At 38.2% G+C, this 20,447-nt stretch overlaps 1 pseudogene; it reads right to left on the reverse strand.

The window, feature by feature from the left end:
• The window catches only part of LOC114107710 (E3 ubiquitin-protein ligase TRAIP-like), a 41,129-nt pseudogene that overhangs the window by 13,784 nt on the left and 6,898 nt on the right, over positions 1-20,447 (reverse strand).

Here is a 20,447-nt window from a genome sequence, read left to right on the forward strand (position 1 = left end):
AGGAGGAAAAGTTTATTTTGGTCCCTGATTTCAGAGATTTAGTCCACAGTGGCTGAATCTACTACTCTGGGCCTGAGGTGAGTAGAATATCATGGTGGAAGAGCATGGGAGAGGAAAGCTGCTCAGAACCCAACCATCAGAAGAGAGAGAATTCCACTCACCAAGGACAAAATATAAATCCCAAAGGCACACCCTCAGTGACCTACGTCTTCCAGACACATCCTACCTGCCTACAGTTACTGCCCAGTTAATCCATGCAAGTGGATTAATACACTGATTAGATTGCACTTCTCATAATCTAATCATTTTATCTGGAACCATTCTTGCAATGTCTCACACATAAACTTTAGGCAAACGTCTCATATCTAAACCGTAATGTTTCTCTAGAATCACACCAGTATGCCACTTTTATAAGTAACAATCTTATCAAAATAGATGTGAAATATTTATCAGTCTGTGTGTGAATAATTTAAAAAAACAAAACCAACCCATTTTTCCCTGACAGAGACCACATACAAGGAAGCAAAGAGCAACACAAAAGCAATTTTCACCTTCTCCTTTGAAGACATGTTAGCTATGAGGCCACTCTACCTGCAAATACATGAGAAATAGGAAACTAGAATATGCTGCTCCTGAAGCATGGCTGGGGTATTTCTTTAGAAAAAGGACTTGGCCTTTATAATCTTAGAAAACAGAGTTCTGTTAAGTGCTTAGACTAATTTAACTTGATTTTCCACTCTTATCATATGACACATATTCAATCTTCCATTGCATCATAGAAGAACATTAATATTGGGTTGGGAGATGAAATGGCTCTTCTCTTATAGTTGAGGTCAAGAACTCTATGGTTTGGTAATGAAAGTGCTATACACAAAGCTACACACTTGTGGAAGATGGGTAAACACTTTCTTCTAAAATTGTCTACAGTGGCACCAAACAGAAAAATGTGCATGATCTGTCCTTCTGAATATTATGGGGACATTTGAACATCAAATAAGGTAATTAATGCCTCAGTTTTTGCATCTGTAAAATGGGCACAAAGGACCTACATTTTGGGAATGCAATCAGCTACTGCATGTAAAAATTCCTGGGACATGGTATGCCCACATTAGTGAGAGTCACCCTTGACATTTAGGGATTTGAGTCAAGAATCTGGTTTCTGTGTCCTCTATTCTGTACCATTGGTCCACCCGCCTGTTTTGGTACCAGTACCATGCTGTTTTTGTTACTATTGCTCTGTAATATAGTTTGAAGTCTGGTATCGCTATACCGCCTGATTCACACTTCCTGCTTAGCATTGTTTTTGCTATTCTGGGTCTTTTATTTTTCCATATGAATTTCATGATTGCTTTCTCTATTTCTACAAGAAATGCCGTTGGGATTTTGATTGGCATTGCATTAAACCTATAGAGAACTTTTGGTAATATCGCCATTTTGATGATGTTAGTTCTGCCTATCCATGAACAGGGTATATTTTTCCATCTTCTAAGATCTTCTTCTATTTCTCTCTTTAGGGTTCTGTAGTTTTCATTGTATAAGTCTTTCACCTCTTTTGTTAGGTTGATTCCCAAGTATTTTATTTTTTTTGAAGATATTGTGAATGGAGTGGTTGTCCTCATTTCCATTTCAGAGGATTTGTCGCTGATATACAGGAATGCCTTTGATTTATGCGTGTTGATTTTATATCCTGCCACTTTGCTGAATTCATTTATTAGCTCTAATAGTTTCTTTGTAGACCACAAAACTACAACTATCTTATATTTGATAAAGGGTCTAAAAGCATGCATTGGAGGAAGGATAGCATCTTCAACAAATGGTGCTGGGAAAACTGGAAATCCATATGCAACAAAATGAAACTGAATCCCTTTCTCTCGCCATGCACAAAAGTTAATTCAAAATGGATCAAGGAGCTTGATATCAAATCAGAGACGCGCCGTCTGATAGAAGAAAAAGTTGGCTACGATCTACAGTCGGTGGGGTCGGGCTCCAAATTCCTCAATAGGACACCCATAGCACAAAAGTTAATAACTAGAATCAACAAATGGGACTTACTCAAACTAAAAAGTTTTTTCTCAGCAAAAGATACAATAAGAGAGGTAAATAGAGAGCCTACATCCTGGGAACAAATCTTTACTCCTCACACTTCAGATAGAGCCCTAATATCCAGAGTATACAAAGAGCTCAAAAAATTAGACAATAAGAGAACAAACAACCCAATCAACAAATGGGCCAAGGACCTGAACAGACACTTCTCAGAGGAGGACATACAGTCAATCAACAAGTACATGAAAAAATGCTCACCATCTCTAGCAGTCAGAGAAATGCAAATCAAAACCACCCTAAGATACCATCTCACTCCAGTTAGATTGGCAGCCATTATGAAGTCAAACAACAACAAGTGCTGGCGAGGATGTGGGGAAAAGGGTACACTTGTACATTGCTGGTGGGACTGCAAATTGGTGCAGCCAATTTGGAAAGCAGTATGGAGATTTCTTGGAAAGCTGGGAATGGAGCCACCATTTGACCCAGCTATTCCCCTTCTCGGTCTATTCCCTAAAGACCTAAAAAGAGCATGCTACAGGGACACTGCTACATCGATGTTCATAGCAGCACAATTCACAATAGCTAAACTGTGGAACCAACCTAGATGCCCTTCAATGGATGAATGGATAAAAAAAATGTGGCATTTATACACAATGGAGTATTACTCTGCATTAAAAAATGACAAAATCATAGAATTTACAGGGAAATGGATGGCATTAGAGCAGATTATGCTAAGTGAAGCTAGCCAATCCCTAAAAAACAAATGTCAAATGTCTTCTTTGATATAAGGAGAGTAGCTAAGAACAGAGTAGGGTCGAAGAGCATGAGAAGAAGATTAACATTAAACAGGGATGAGAGGTGGGAGGGAAAGGGAGAGAGAAGGGAAAATGCATGGAAATGGAAGGAGACCCTCAGAGGTATACAAAAGTACATACAAGAGGAAGTGAGGGGAAGGGGAAAAATAATACAAGGGGGACAAACGAATGTCAGTAAAGGGGGCAGAGAGAGAAGAGGGGAGGGGAGGGGAGGGGAGGGGAGGGGGGATAGTAGAGGATAGGAAAGACAGCAGAATACAACAGACACTAGTATGGCAATATGTAAATCAATGGATGTGTAACTGACGTGATTCTGCAATCTGTATATGGGGTAAAAATGGGAGCTCATAACCCACTTGAATCAAATTGTGAAATATGATATATCAAGAACTATGTAATGTTTTGAACAGCCAACAATAAAAAATTAAAAAAAAAAAAAAAAAAGAATCTGATTCTCAAGGCAAAAAACAAAATACAACAAAACAGCAACCAAGAAAAATCACTCTCTCTTTAATATGTATTTACAAACTAAAGTCATACATATTAAAAATTAGAAATTATAATTCTATTGTGCCAAGATAACTATTCATATTTTGATTTGTATTTTCTAAATTCCTTCCAAAGTTCTATTGTCACATATATTTTAACAAATATGAGATTATACAATAATGCTGCATAAAACTATTTTTGTTTACCTATTCTTATAAGTCAATAGTTTATAATTATATAAATTTATGAGATAAAAGTGATTTATGACTTATGAATACAATGTGGAATATTTAAATTAAGCTAGTTAACACATCTATCACTTCAAATACTTAGCATTTTTTGTGATGAGAACATTTGAAATTTGTTCTCTTAGCAATTTTGAAAAATATAATACTCTATTAACTATATTCACCATGCTGTACAATAGAATGTTTAAAATATCACAAAACTTATTTCTCCCGTCTGAGACTTTGCCCCCTGGGACCACTATCTCCCCATTCCACACCCCCCCCCCCCAATTTTAGCCTCTTTAACCATTGCTTCTATGAGTTTTAACACTATGCTTCTATGAGTTCAATTGTTCTGGACTTTACATGAGTGGGATTATGTGGTATATGTCTTTCTGTGCCAGGCTTACTTCACTTACATAATGTTTTCCAATTCCAAATATGTTGCAAATAAGAGAGTTTTGCTATTTTTTATGGCTGAATAGTATTCAATTGTGTTATATACCAGATTTTCTTTTTCCATTCATTCACTGTTGGATATTTAGGTTGACCTCATAATTTGGCTGTTGTCAATAGTAAATTTGGCATAGTGGTATGTTATGGTTTAGATGTGAGGTGTCCCCCGAAAGTTCACATGTGAGACAATGAAAGAAGGTTTGGAGGAGAAATAATTGCGTTATGAGCCTTAACATGATCAGTGAATTGATCCCTGTTGGGATTAATTGAGTGGTAACTGAAGGTAGGTAGAATGTGGCTGGAGGAAGTGCTTCATTGGGGGCATGGTTACAGGGTATATATTTTGTATCTGGCCAGTGGAGTGAGTCTCTCTCTCTCTCTCTCTCTCTCTCTCTCTCTCTCTCTCTCTCTCTTTCTCTCTGCTTTCTGATCAGTATGTGAATTGCTTCCTTCTGCCAAACTCTTCTGCCATGATATTCATCCTTACCTCAAGCCTTGATAAATGGAGCCAGCCTTCTATGGACTAAGACCTCAGAAACCAAGAGCCCCTAAATAAACCTTTCCTCCTTTATATTTGTTCTGGTTGGGTATTTTAGTGGCAGCAATGAAAAAGTGACTAAAACAGAAATTGGTACCAGGAGTGAGGTCATTGCTGTGACTAACCTGATCATGTGGTTCAGAAGCTTTTTGAGTTTTTGGTATTGGTGGGAGGAATTTCAAGATGTTTAGTAGTGCAAGCTGGAAATGCTTTAGGTTGTTGTAAAGGGAGATTAATGGCCAATTCTGGTGGGAGTTCAGAAGACCAGAATGCCAAAAGGATCATGGATGTTAAAGACAGGGCTTGAGAACGTTTAGAGGAAAAGGAGGACACTATCAGTAATTGGTATGGAAGCCACTCTGTTGTTTTGGCTGAGAAGTGTCTGCATTTTGCCCATGTCCTGAGACTTTCTGTGAGGTTGATTTTAAAAGTGATGGACTTCTTAATCTGGTGGAAGAAATTTCTAGACAGTAGAGCATTCAGGTAGTGGCATGGATATTGCTGGTGCCTTTTAGCCAAGTTTATTGTGATATTCAGGAACAGAAAGCAGAATAAAAATATTTCAAAAACTTGAACTTGAAAGACAGGAATAAAACTGGGGCTAAGGAAGCTGTAGTTTTAAAAGACATTAGTGCCACTAAAGAAATGCTAAAGACTTTGCCTAGACACAGTAAGAAAGATGGCTTGAGGGCATATCAGGAGCTGGTAAGACAGCATCCTTCTCAAGCTCAAGGGAGTAAAAGTAAAAATTCCCTTGAGAAGAGACTGGTGGGGAATCCTTCTTGCACAAGGGGGCCTAAGAAGTTTTTTTTTTTTTTTCAATGTGCTCAGCCACTCATACACTCAGAGGCTTCTGCAGCCACAGTCCTCAGCGGCTTGGCTACTGCTCGAGATGGTGGCAGATCTTGGCATCAACTACATGGTGCTGGTTCTGCAGGATTTCAGGATGCTGGAGTTAGGGGTTCATGAAGGCCACCAAATTTTGAAGGAAGGCCTGGGAAGATAGGAAAAATGCAATAGGGTGGAGGTCCCTGCAGGCACCCACTGAGAAGTCAAAGTGTAGAGATGCCAGGAGGAAGCTGGAGCTGCAATGGAGACCACCGCCACCCCTCCACCCTGTATTAAGAAATGCCAGTAACTTGGGACATCATCCTAGGAAAGCTGCAGGAATCAAGCAGAGACAAGCCAACAGAAAGGCCACATGGGCTGCAACCAACAAGGCCACAGGGGTGGAGCTACACAAGCCCTTTGGAGAGAACATCATGATGCCATGTGCCTCAGATGCCAGACATGGAGCTACAGGACTTGTTTGCCCAGCTGGATTTCAGTCTTGCTCTGGTCCTATATGCCTTCTTTCTATGTGCCTAATTTTATGAATGGAAATGTTTTCTCTGTACCTTTATATGTTGGATACTTGTAAATCGCTTTTAATTTAAAGGAGTTCACAATGTGAGATTGCCTTGAGCCTCAGAGAAGACTTTGGAGTTGAACTTTTCTTTTTTTAGTTCTAGATGGACACAATACCTTTGTTTTATTTATTTCTCTTTATGTGGTGCTGAGGATTGAACCCAGGGCCTCACACATGCTAGGCAAGCGCTGTATCACTGAGCTACAGCCCCAGCCCCTGGACTTGAATTTTGAGCAATTTCAGAACTGTTGAGACTATGGGGGACTCTTGAGAATGGACTATATGTATTTTATATTGTCAGATGAATGTGAGCTTTTGGGAGCCTGAGTGGAATGTTATGGTTTAGATGTGAGGTATCCCCCGATCGCTCACATGAGAGATAATGCAAGAAGGTTTGGAGGAGGAATGATTGAGTCACAAGAGCTTTAACCCAATCAGTGAATCAATTCCTGATGGGATTAATGGAGTGGTGACTGGAGGCAGGTGAGGTGTTGCTGGAGAGAGTGGTTCATTGAAGCCATGGCTATGGGGTATTTGTATTTGGCCAGTGGAATCTCTGTCTCTGCTTCTTGATCATCATACGAGCTGCTTCCCTCTGCCACACTCCTCCTCCATGATATTCTGTCTCACTTTAAGTCACAAAGAATGAAGTCCAGCTTCTATGTACCTCTGAAACTGTGAGCACTCAAATAAACTTTTCCTCCTCTATAGTTGTTCTGGTCAGATCCTCTAGTCACAGCAGTGAAAAAGCTGACTATACAAGAAATATCTTCAACAAGCAAGGCCCAATTTTTAGGGTAAATTCTCAGAAGTGGGATTTCTGGATCATATGGTACTTCTACTTTCAGTTTTCTGAGGAACTATCATAAGTTTTTTATAATAGCTGAACTAATTTACATTCCTTCCAACAGTGTTCAAGGGTTTCCTTTCCTCCACATTTTACCAGCACATATTATTTTTATGTATTTATTTATTTTGGTACTGGGGATTGAATTCAGGGATGTTTTGTTACTGAACTACACCCCCATTTTTATTTTGAGGCAGGCTTTCACTAAGTTGCTGAGAGTCTCACAAAGTTGTTGGGGCTGGTCTCAAACTTGCAAGATGTTTTTTTATTTTTTATCTTTTCAATACCTCTTATCCTCAACTCTAACATATATACATATGTATACACACACACACACACACACACATAAAACATCTATTGAACTTCTAAGAATACAATGGCATTTTCTTGTTATTCTTTAAAGAACAAGTTGATATTTTTGTCTCTCTTATTTTAAGACTACATTGAACTTGGTTACATTACAAGAAAAAAAAGGGAGACTGAAGCATTAAAAAACATATCACCAAGACAGGAAAAAATTTAGATCAGAGCTGAAGTTGAGAATTAAAAAATACACAGGATCAATGCAACAAAGAGTTGGTTCTTTGTAAAGATAAACAAGATTGATAAACCCTTTGACAAAGTAACCAAAATAAAAGGAAGACCCAAATCAACAAAATTAGAGATGAAAATGAAGATATTACCTCAGACACTTCTGAAATCAAGAGGATCATTAAAAACTATTTTAAAAACATATACTCCAATAAATTGGGAAAGCTAGAAGACATTAGCAAATTTCTAGGTACATATGACTTGCCTAAATTGAATCAGGAAGATATGGAAAACCTAAACTATCATGGGATGAGATTGAAACAGTAACTAAAAGCCTTCCAAAAAAGAAAAGCCTAGGGCTAGATGGATTCTCAGCTGAGTTCTACCAGATTTTTAAAGAAGAATTAATACCAATATTCTTCAAATTATTCCGTGAAATAGAAATTGAGGGAACACAACAAAATATATTCTGTGAAGCCAGTATAACCCTGCTACCAAAACCAGACAAAAACACATCAAGGAAAGAAAACTACAGCTCGATATCATAGATGAAAAAATCCTTAACAAAATATTAGAAAACTACATTAAAAAACACATTAAGAAGATAGTGGACCATGATCAAGTGGGTTTCATTAGGGATGCAAGGTTGGTTCAACATACACAAATCAATAAATGTAATTCACCACATAAACAGAGTTATGGACAAAAACACACAATCATTTCTATAGATGCAGAAAAGGCCTTTGACAAAATCCAGCACCCACTCATATTAAAAACACTGAAGAAACTATGGATAAAAGGAACTTACCTCAACTTTACAAAAGCTGTCTATGACAAACTCTAATCCAATATCATGCTGAATGGGGAAAAACTGAAAGTATTTTTTCTTTAATAAGGAATAAGACAAGGACATCACTCTCACTGCCCCTATTCATTATAGTTCTTGAAACTCTAGCCAGAGCTATCAGGCAAGGGAAGGAAATAGAAAAGGCATACAAATGGGGGAGGGGGGAAAGATGTCAGATTATCTCTGTTGATGACATAATTTTATATTTAGAACCCCCAAAAATTATGCCATAAGACTTCTAGAACTGATAAAGTCAGCAAAGTAGCAGGATATAAAGATCAACATTCATAAATTAGTCTTTCCTGTACTACAATATTTCCTGTACTACTAAATCTGCTGAGAAAGAAATCAGGGAAATTATTCTGTACACAATAACCTCAAAAAACAAAAGCCTTGGGAATAAATCTAACAAAGGTAGTAAAAGAGCTCTACAGTGAAAACTATAGAACATTGAATAAAGAAATCAAAGAAAAGTTTAGAAGATGGAAAGACCTCCCATGTTCTTGGATAAGCAGTATTTATATTATAAAAATGGTCTTATTACCAACTATTATACAGAGTCAATGCAATCCCCATCAAAATACGAATGGCATTCTTCAAAGAAATAGAAAAAAAACAGTCCTAAAATTTATTTGGAAGAATAAAAGACCCAGAGGATTAATATAAATGTTGGAGGCATCACAACACTTGATCTCAAATTACACTATAGAACTATAATAACAAAAATAGCTTGGTACTGGCATCAAAGGAATAGAAGACACAGAGACAAACCTGGATAGTTACAGTCACCTTTGACAAAGGTGCCAAAAAGAAGGGATACATTTCTCTTTCTTCTTCATGGTGGGTATTGAACACAGGGCCTCACATATGCTAAAAAAGTGCTCTACCATTGAGTTATATCCTAGTCCAGTATATGCCTGCCACTTCTGCATTAAGACTAGAGAAACTCGCCCTTCTGACCTTCAGACTACTGTGGGAGGGCAGGCCACCCACACCAGCCTGCTTGGCCTGCTCAAACTGAGGATCACAGTAGGCCTTGGTCCATCCCCCCACCAGAAGACACCCACCTGAGCCCAGCTTCTGTCACGGGACCATCCCTTTCCACCAGCAGACTACCTTGGGAGCTCAGGCCTGGACCAGATCTCCCTCACTGACTTGCACAGGACCCAGGTCCAGGACCCAAGAAAGGAAGACACATAGACAACATGAAAAAACAAGGGAGGAAAGTGCCCCCAACAAACCAGGATACTACAACAACAGAACCCATGAACAGCAAGTTGGTGAAATGTCAGAGGAGTTTAGAAGGTTCATAATTAAAATGAATTAAAGAATGACCTAAATGAGCAAATACAGGCAAAAATTGATTACTCCAACAAGGAAATAAGAGAGGAAATACAGGTAGCAAAAGATTACTTCAAGAGAGGGATAGAGACTCTGGAAAAAAAAAAAACAGTCAGAAATCCTTGAAATGAAGGATACAATAAACCAAATAAAAATCTCAATAGAAAGCATAACCAACAGACTAGATCACTTGGAAGAAAGAACGTCAGATAACGAAGACAAAGTATACAATCTGGAAAATAAAGTTGATCACACAGTGAAGAAAGTAAGGAACCATGAACAGAACATTCAAGAATTATGGGACAGCATCAAAAGCCCAAATCTAAGAGTTATTGGGATAGAGGAAGGCACAGAATTTCAAACCAAAGGAATGCACAATCTCTTCAATGAGATAATATCAGAAAATTTCCCAAGTATGAAAAATGAATTGGAAAACCAAATACCAAATGTACAAAATTACAACAGATCTACACCAAGGCACATTATAATGAAAGTGCCTTGCATACAGAATAAGGACAGAATCTTAAAAGCTGCAAGAGAGAGGAATCAATCACATATAGGAGGAGACCAGTTCTTATCTCAGCAAATTTTCAACCCAGATCCTCAAAGCCAGGAGATCATGGAACAACATCTACCAAGCTCTGAAAGAAAATGGACACCAACCAAGAATCTTATATCCAGCAAGACTAAGCTTTAGATTTGATGATGAAATAAAAACCTTCCACAATAAACAAAAGTTAAAAGAACTTACAACTAGAAAGCCTGCACTACAGAACATCCTCAGCAAAGGAAATGAAAAACAAGGATGAAAATCAGCAGAGGGAAGTATTACACTAAAGGAAAACCTAATCATAGGAGAAACCAAGTCACAAAAATAAACAAAATGACTGCAAATACAAATCATGTCTCAATCTTAACCCTGAATGTTAATGGCCCAAACTCATCAATCAAAAGACTTAGACTAGCAGATTGGATCAAAGAAAAAGACCCCAAAATATGTTGCCTTCAAGAGACTCATTTCATAGGAAAACATCCACAGACTGAAAGTGAAGGGTTGGAAAAAAATCATACCACTCACATGGACTGTGCAAGCAAGCAGGGGTTTCCATCCTCATATCAAATAAAGTAGACTTCAAGCTAAAGTTAATCAAAAGGGATAAAGAAGGACACTACATACTGCTCAAAGAAACCATACACCAACAAGACTTGACAATTATAAATATTTTTGCCCCAAACAATGGAGCATCTACGTCCATCAAACAAACTCTTCTCAAGTTCAAGAATCAAATAGACCACAACACAATAATTTTGGGTGACTTTAACACATATCTTTCATCACTAGATAGATCTTCCAAACAAAAGCTGAACAAAGAAACTATAGAACTCAATAACTCAATCAATAATTTAGACTTAACTGACATATATAGAATATTTCATTCTTCATCAAGTGAGTACTCTTTCTTCTCAGCAGCACATGGGTCATTCTCTAAAATAGAACACATATTATGTCACAAAGCAACTCTTAGCAAATAAAAAAAAGTAGAGATACTACCCTGAATTCTATCAGATCATAATGAAATGAAATTAGAAATCAATGATAAAATAAGAAATAAAAGGTACTCCAACACCTGGAGACTAAATAATATGCTACTGAATGAACAATGGGTTGTAGAAGACATCAAGGAGGAGATTGAAAAATTTTTAGAGGTGAATGAAAACACAGATACAACATATAGAAATCTCTGGGACACTATGAAGGCAATTCTAAGAGGAAAGTTTATTGCATGAAGTTCATTCCTTAAAAGAAGAAAAAGTCAACAAATAAGTAACTTAACACTACATCTCAAAGCCCTAGAAAAAGAAGAACAAATCAACACAGAAGGGGTAGAACACAGGAAATAATTAAAATCAGAGCTGGAATTGATGAAATTGAAACAAAAGAAACAATTGAAAAAATTGACAGAACAAAAAGTTGGTTCTTTGAAAAAAATAAATGAAATTGACAAGCCCTTAGCCAGGCTAATGAAGGGAAGGAGAGAGAAAACTGATGAAAAAGGAAATACCACAACAGACACTACAGAAATACAGAAGTTGATTAGAAACTATTTTGAAAACCTGTACTCCATTAAAATAGAAAATATTGAAGGTATCAACAGATTTCTAAAGTCATATGATTTGCCCAAATTGAATCAGGATGGTATATACAATTTAAACATATCAATTTCAAGCACAATGAAATAGAAGATGTCATCAGAAACCTACCAACTAAGAAAAGCCCAGGACTGAATTAATACACAGCAGAGTTCTACAAGATCTTTAAATAACTAATACCAATACTCTTCAATTTATTTCAGGAAATAGAAAAAGAGGCAGCATTTCCAAACTCATTCTATGAGGCCAATATTGCTCTGATTTAAAAACCAGGCAAAAATACATCAAAGAAAGAACACTTCAGACCAATATCTCTAGTGAACATAAATGCAAAAATTCTCAATAGAATTCTGGCAAATTGAATACAAAAGCATATCAAAAAGATTGCGCACCATGATCAAGTGGGATTCATCCCAGGGATACAAGGGTGGTTCAACATATGACAATCAATAAATATAATTCATCATGTAATTGTTGTATATGTAATTTATATGCAACAAAATAAAATTAAACACCTATCTCTCACCATGCACAAAACTCAACTCAAAATGGATCAAGGACCTAGGAATAAAACCAGAGACCCTGAGTCTAATAGAAGAAAAAGTAGGCCCTAATCTCCATCATGTGGGATTAGGCCCCAACTTCCTTAATAAGACTCCTATAGCACAAGAATTAAAATCAAGAATTAATAAATGAGTGGAACTGAAAACTAAAAAGTTTCTTCTCAGCAAAAGAAACAATCCGTGAGGTGAATAGAGAGCCTACATCTTTGGAGCAAATTTTTACCCCCAACATATCAGATAGAGCACTAATCTCTAAGGTATGTAAAGAACTCAAAAAGCTAAGCACCAAACAAATAACCCAATCAATAAGTGGGACAAGGACCTGAACAGACACTTCTCAGTGAGAAGAGGATATACAATCAATCAACAAATATACGGAAAAATGCTCTTTATCTCTAGCAATTAGAGAAATGCAAATCAAAACTACTCAAAGATTTCATCTCACTCCAATCAGAATGGCAGCAATCATGAATACAAACCACAATAAGTATCGGCTAGGATGTGGGGGAAAAGGTACACTCATACACTGCTGGTAGGACTGTAAACTGGTGCAGCCAATATGGAAAGTGGTATGGAGATTTCTTGGAAAATTAGGAATGGAACCACTACTTGACCCAATTATCCCTCTCCTCAGTCTATACCCAAAGCACTTAAAAACAGCATACTATAGGGACACAGCCACTTCAATGTTCATAGCACCACAATTCACAATAGCTAAACTGTGAAACCAACCTAGATGCCCTTCGATAAATGAATGGATAAAAAAAAATGTGGCATTTATACATAGTGGAGTATTACTCAGCAATGAAATAGAATACTATCATGATATTTGCAGGTAAATGGATGGAATTGGAGGAGATAATGCTACGTGAAGTTTGCGAGTCCCAAAAAAATAAATGTCAAATATTTTCTCTGATATAAGGAGGATGATTCATAGTGGGGAAGGGAGGGAGAGCATGGGAGGAATAGACAGATGAACTCTACATAGGGCAGATGGGTGGGAGGGAAAGGGAGGTGACATGGGGTTAGAAATGATGGTAGAATGTGATGGTCATCATTATCCAAAGTACATGTATGATGACATGAATTGGTGTGAATATACTATGTATACAACCAGAGATATGAAAAATTGTGCTCTATATGTATAATATGAATTGTATTCATTCTGCTATTAGATATAAATTTTAAAAAATTAATTAAAAAACTACCTCTCCTTAAAAAAAAAGACTAGAGAAATTCTTTTCTTCTCTTGCCATCAACTAAATAAAACCAGAGCTGAAGTCTTAGAACCCGGTGAAATTACTGAAGAAAATAACCCAGAGCCCCAAATTATGGCATAGTATGAAGGTGTCAGCCAATTTTCATGTAATGAGAAAAATTTTCTCTTATATTTTAACCTTAACATATATTTGGGAACATGTTTATTATTACAACAGCTTAATTTATTCTAACTAATAAAGAAACTTGCTAGAATAATAAAAATCTGACATAAGAATTCATAATTCCTTATAGCAGGATCCCTCACCAACTGGTTTGATATTGACCTTGTTTAATGCCTCTGATTTCTAGAAAATCCCATTCATATGTTCTGTTTAGAACTCTTTGTTGCCCTGGAAAACTTCTTCTCTTTCTACAGAACTGTTTCAAACACCATCTCCCTTATGAATTCTTCTCTGAGTTTTCTACCCTCCCCCCTTTTAAACACAGTTAATAATTCCCTTCTTTGTGCCATTGTGCCAAGGAGTTCTATTTTTGCATTTTTATATAGTCTACTTGCTTGCATCTGTGTCTCCAGCAGATGTAAACAGAGAACTGAATTCCATGAATACAGGGATGACCGAGTGTTAATTTTGTACCACTTGGCTCTAGATGGTGTTTGCTCATAGTAGAAATATAATAAAGCCTGTAGTGTGAATGAATGCATGAACGAATGAGTGAATGGATTCCATATTGCTAAAGATTTATTGATTTAATAAAAAACAAAAGGTAAAGAGGATCATTCTATAGTACTGATTTGGAATTTTAAATACTCATGATCCCCATGGTTCCCATCTTGCAGAGGCAATGATTTCTGACTCAGAACAAAGGCAACCCCAACTGGCAGGATTTTCAGCTGGGTATTGCAATGTGCCCAAGGGAGTTGTTTGTAAGCTTAAATATGTAATGACTCATTGAATGAAAAACCCTGGGATAGAAGGGACTTGGCAGCATTGGTAACTGGGGATGCTTCAGGTTCCTTTATGGCAGGCTCAACCATTGGTTGGAATAGATATTCACCTGTGCTTGGGAAATATGTAATTTCTGGGTTTCTTGAACTGAGATTGAGCCTCAGGAAAGCAGAGAATGAAAGGTGGGCTGTAGAAGCTGGAAGGAACCTTAGTGGTCAGTGGGTCCACCCCTTGTGTAATGTGAGAGTAGGAGCAAATGTGACTCCATTTTGTTTTATGACTTCATCCTATAAAACAACCATGCCAAGTAGAAGAGTCATGACTGGGACAAGATGTTCTTTTCCTTTTGCTATAGAAACCTTTAAGAACATGGAACTACCTAATGGGGTATTGTTTCTGTAACTAGGGTAACAGGGCTCTGTTTCTGTAACTGGGGTGACTGGGCTAACTGTGATTGGTTAGGCTTCCCTCCGCTTGACTGCACTCTCCGGCTTCTGTAACCTGGCTTGCTTGCATTGGCTAGACCCCACCCTCCCACCCGCGAACATCCTTTTTACGGTTTTCAAGCTTATAAGGAGTGCCCTTGCAATTGTTCGGGGCTGATCAGGGGAACAGCTTTATGTTCTGGTCAGCCGCCACCGGTGTGCTTCATTAAAGGCTTGTTTCGATGTGGTCTGGAAGTCAGTTTATGAAACCCTGGGATGAAGCTTTAACTATAACATAAGAGAATGAAGGTTTGGCCAAATATGATGACCCTTTTCTCAAGGGACTTCTCCCTACCCTCACTGTGGTTATAGAGGGTTCTGTTAAGATATTCCGTGACAGTAATCCTGACCATAGTTTATTGGTACAAGATGACCCAATTAGAGTCTCTGGAAATTTTGGAGTTGAAGCATCTAACTTTCTCTTGGTGACTGAGCTTTATGAAATAAATCTTGGAAATTATCCAGAGCTGTATTTTTTACCTTATGGGAGAGACAGAAGAAAAAAATTCATAATAGAGATAAATAATGCAGATAGACAAAAAGGTACATATCCAAGAGATGGAGCAGGAGCTGCTCTGGGTCTGAGTATGTCCCTGAATCCAACAGTTCTACAGGTCCGAGATAGTTATGATTTGGATTTGGAATGTCCCCTCAAAACCTCAAGTGAGGCAATGGAGCAATGTTCAGGGGTGAAATGATTGGATCGTGAGGACTGTAACTTCATAAGTAGATTAATTCACTTGATAGATTAATATTTTGAATAGAGTACTAGGTAGTAATTATAGATTGGTGGGGCATGGCTGGAGGAAGTAGGTCACTGGGGCATGACTTTGGGGACTCTATCTGTCCCTAGTCCCTTCCAGTCTCTTCTTCTCTCTCTGCTTCCTGGCTGCCATGAGTTGAACAGCTTTTCTCCACCATGTTCTTCACCGGCAATATTTCGGCAATGAAATTGGCTGATTGTGAACTGAGGCCTCTGGAACCATGAGCCAAAATAAATCTTTCCTCTTCTAAGTGGTTCTTGTCAGGTCTTTTGGCCACAGTGAGCAGAATAACACAGGTATGTTCCTCCCACAGCTCTAAGTTGCTGTCCTTGTTCCCTGAAACAACTTAGGACCATTGTGATAGGATCCCTTTTGTGTTTAAGCCAGTTCCAGTTGGGTTTCTGTCATATGAAGTCAAAACTGTCTTAACAAGTAGGCTCCAGGTTTTAAAGATGGGAGAAATGATGCTGAAGACAAAAGATGTATTTCAACATCTGATGTTCAATGTATATACTGTCCTGAAAACAAAGAGCAACTTCCAGATTATGAAAGTATATTGAATATGGTGCATGTTATTCTTCAAAGACTTTGTGATAAAAATTTCATTCAGAGAAATTCTATTATTTTTGTCTTTGTGGGAGTTCAGGGGCTGGGAACTGTGGACAAACTGGGCTGACATAGAGGCTTCAGGCTGTTTTTCTTCCTCCATTTCCCCATTTGTTGCCTCCCAGACCCTAGTTCTGATGGAGAGGCTGGACCTCTGGCATTGCATACACCCCTTGTGGGGCCACCAAGAAGTCAAAACCCGATTACCACAACACCTCTTTTACCTCCCAGAACTGCAAGGCCAAGGCCAAACACTGATTATAATTCTCTCCAGAATCAATTAAAAGAAAGCAATTTCTATTGTTTAAACATCCAAATTGGGAAATTTCTGAGGTAGAGCCAAATGAATTTTCACATAAGCTTTGGAGTTTTATTCACAGTGTGAGGAGACTTCTTATCAGCTAAAGGAAAATAGGCACAGCTCCTCTTAAAGTAAAATGAAATTTAGGGACACAAGATTAGAGCTGTTCCAAGCTGCCAAAAATGCTATGTTTATAGAGCCCAAATCCTTTAGCCATTCTTCCAAATCCAAGAGCTATGTTTTGCTTCTGATATTTGTGTTGGACTTATTATCGTATCCTCTCTGGTTCCTGCCATGTTCAGTGACTGTACGTTGGAAGAGGCCTTGATGTTTAAAAATTTCTCAAGCCATTTCTTGCTTTAAGTTAGGAATTCTAGGAATTAAATGCCAGAATGCCACATAACAAATGCAAAGTCATTGTAGTCTTCCTTGATCTCGCTGCAGATGGGTAAAGTGAGGTTCATTCAAAACCAAGCCAAACACCTCAGTGGCTTAGGTAAGGAATGATAAGAAAATCTGCAGATGTCAGAGCCTATGCAGGAACCTTTTCTGTGCCCTGTGCAACATGCCCTGTTATGGTTTGGATCTGGAATGTTCTGCAGAGAGTTCTTGTGTTACATAACGTAGCAAAGTTCAGAGGTGAAATGATTAAATCATAAGGGCTGTAACCTCCTCAGTGGATATTCGATTTGATGGACTAATCATTTGAATGCACTACTGACGGTAATGGTAGGTAATGACTAAGACTGTGTTGCAGGGACCCCAGGGTGGGACATTGCAATGGAAATGTGTGGCCTTCAGGACCTATATCTGTTCATTGCCCCTTCCTGTCTCTTTCTCTGCTTCTGGCTGCCATGAGCTGAGTGCCCTTCCTCTGCTATGCCCTTCCACTATGATTTCTGCAAAGGAGCCAGCTGATCAAGACTGAAAGCTCTGCAACTGTGAGCCCCAAATAAATCTCCCTTCCTCTAAAGTTGTTCTTGACATAGTGTATTTTGGTCATAGTGATGAAAAGCTGACCCGTGGTTCACCTCTGGTTTTAACCATGGTAGCTATCTCCTAAGCCTGTTTTAGTGTCCTACTTCAAGGACCTGTCCCAAAGTTCTGCTTGCCTTGTTAGGATTCTCAGGAGCCATGGAAGTTCATTTGGCCACAGGAGCCCCGGGTAGGCTGGAAGCAATGCTTCTAGGGGTGACTCTCAAACAATGGCTGATAGTTAAAAGATGAATTTCCCAACTTCTTGTCTTTTGAAGAGACAACAGTGAACTGCATTCTATATGATTTGCCAGCAGAACTGAGCCTTTGTTGCCCACATCAGTAACATACAGATTTGGCTTCTATAGAAATGGGTTCCACATTTGCTGACTCAACCAACTGTGGACAGAAAATATTTGGAATATTTGGGAAAAAAATGCCTCTATACTGGACACATATATATATTTTTGTTATCATTATTTTCCAAACAGTATAGCGTAACAACTGTACTTAATATTTATACTGTGTTAGGTATTTTTGAGAGTTCCAAACTTCTTCATGCTGAGAATAAAAACTATCCTCTGGCCTATGCAACTAGCCAAGAAAGCTAAGACTGACTTATTCTCTGGCTAAGCATAGCCTAGCTAAATTTACATGTATCTATCACCTAGTTTTTGTTTCTATAAATGATAGCTGCTTCTGTAGGACCAGTGGAGAAGCAGTCTAGCTGCTTCTCCCAAGTTTGTTCAAATTGCATTAAATTCATTTTCTCTTTTTACATTGTTTGCCTCTTTTTTATGTGGATAGGAATCCGATTCTGATCAGTTGGGACACAGGCATTTTTCTGGCTTGGCTGCGAGTATGTAATAAGTAATCCAGATGTATTTGAAATGTATTTGAGGATATGTATAGGTTATATGGAATACTGTGCCATATATAAGGGACTTGAGCCTCTGTGAATTTTGGTGTCAGCAGTAGATCCTGGAACCAATCCCTTGTGGATAATGAAGGATTACAGTATTTTACTGGATTTTTCTCTTTATAGAATTCTTCTCATTCTTTTCCTGGTACCTCCTCCAAGATAAACTACTAGCACCCAAGTCCTTAACTAGAGCTGTTTTTGTGGGCTCCAAACTGAGAGTATTAATCTAGCTCCTTGTTTTGTTTTCACCATCTTATTATTCATTTTAGACTCAGTTCCTGTTTTTTGGTAAAATCTGGTTGCCCCAAAGACAAGTTCTTTATAATATGCAAATGTTTATTATTCTTTGAACTTGGAGTCACTAGGTGAACTGTTTTCATAGTCACAAAACTTTCAAGATTTCTTTGACTAAGACTGTGTTGCAGGGACCCCAGAGTGGGACATTGCAATGAAAATATAATAAAAACTTCTGCCTCATATGCTTATCTGGAGAGTCCCTGCAATAGACATCAACAGTCCCACTTTACAGATGATGTTAAACCTTTCCCAGTCAAAGAGTGGTAGAACCGGAATTCAACCTAGATATGCAAAGATTCAAACACTATGTACTTTATATGGATCTAGAATTTTTGTGTTTTCCCCCATTCTTCCACAAAATTTCCCTGTTTTTTGTTTGGTTTTCAGTCAATTAGAATACCTTGGCCACTTGCCATACTAATTGTGCACTAGGGAAAAGGACATACCCAGTCTTTTTTTGAGAGCTATTTGATGTAGATGTTAGCTAACACTGATTCTCAGGAACCTAAAACAGAGTTATGGACTTCTATTAGAGTGGGGGTTGTGGAAATCAGGTAGCAAATGGAATTCTGGCTGAAGTCCATCACACAGTGTGTTCTGAGTCCTTACACCAATATTATAGTTATTTTCCCAGTTCTCATGTGCATAATCAGAATAACATCCTCAGCAGCTGGCAGAATACTCACATTGATTCCCTGTTATGAGGATTAAGAGGTATTATGGAAGGAAGGGCCAAGTGAAAGCTACTAAAACTGTTCTTTCTCTGTCCTGGACAAGGTAGTAAATCAGAAGGACACATCCCAGGAAGAAGTGCATCACTCACTTTCAAAGACATTAAGAGTGAAATGTGGTGGTCCTTATTATAGTCTCATCCAATTATTGTATGAGCATTTGCAAAGATCAGATGAATTTTAGCAGATGATATTGAACCACCATAAACTTAACCAAATGATAGCTCTAATCATAGTTTCAAGCTGAATGTGGTATCTTACTGGAACAGATAAATAGCTTCTGGAACCTGATATGTACCTATGGCACTTGATACTGAGTTCTTTTCAGAATTGAAAGGAACATCAGAACAGTTTACCTTTACATAGCAAGGACAACAATATACATCTCTCCTGTGATATGCTAACTTTCCTATTCTAAGTCACAAAGGAACTTTTTCTTCCTCCTCCTCCTCCTCCTCCTCCTCCTCCTCCTCCTCCTCCTCTTCTTCTTCTTCTTCTTCTTCTTCTTCTTCTTCTTCTTCTTTTTCTTCTCTCTCTCTCTTTTTGAGGGGGGTATATACCGGGAATTGAACTGGGGGCACTCAACCACTGAGCCACATCTCCAGCCCTATTTTGTATTTTATTTAGAGACAGGGTCTCACTGAGTTTTTTAGTGCCTTGCCATTGCTGGGGCTGGCTTTGAACTCACAATCCTCCTGTCTCAGCTGAGTTCCTTATGGCCCTGCTAAGTTGCTGGGACTAGCTTTGAACTCGCATCCTCTGGCCTCAGCCTCCTGAGCACTGGAATTATAGGCATGTGCCACCAAGCCCATCTAAGCTACAGGAACTTCTATTGTTGAAAATACTCTTAATGCCTTAATATGAAGCACATATTACCAACAATCCTTACAAAGATTTAGGGGATAGCACCATCAATGAAGTTTTCAGAGGTTCACTGATTGT

The sequence above is a fragment of the Marmota flaviventris genome, chromosome 2, assembly GCF_047511675.1.
Source record: "Marmota flaviventris isolate mMarFla1 chromosome 2, mMarFla1.hap1, whole genome shotgun sequence".
In the NCBI taxonomy this organism is placed as follows: Eukaryota; Metazoa; Chordata; class Mammalia; order Rodentia; family Sciuridae; genus Marmota; species Marmota flaviventris.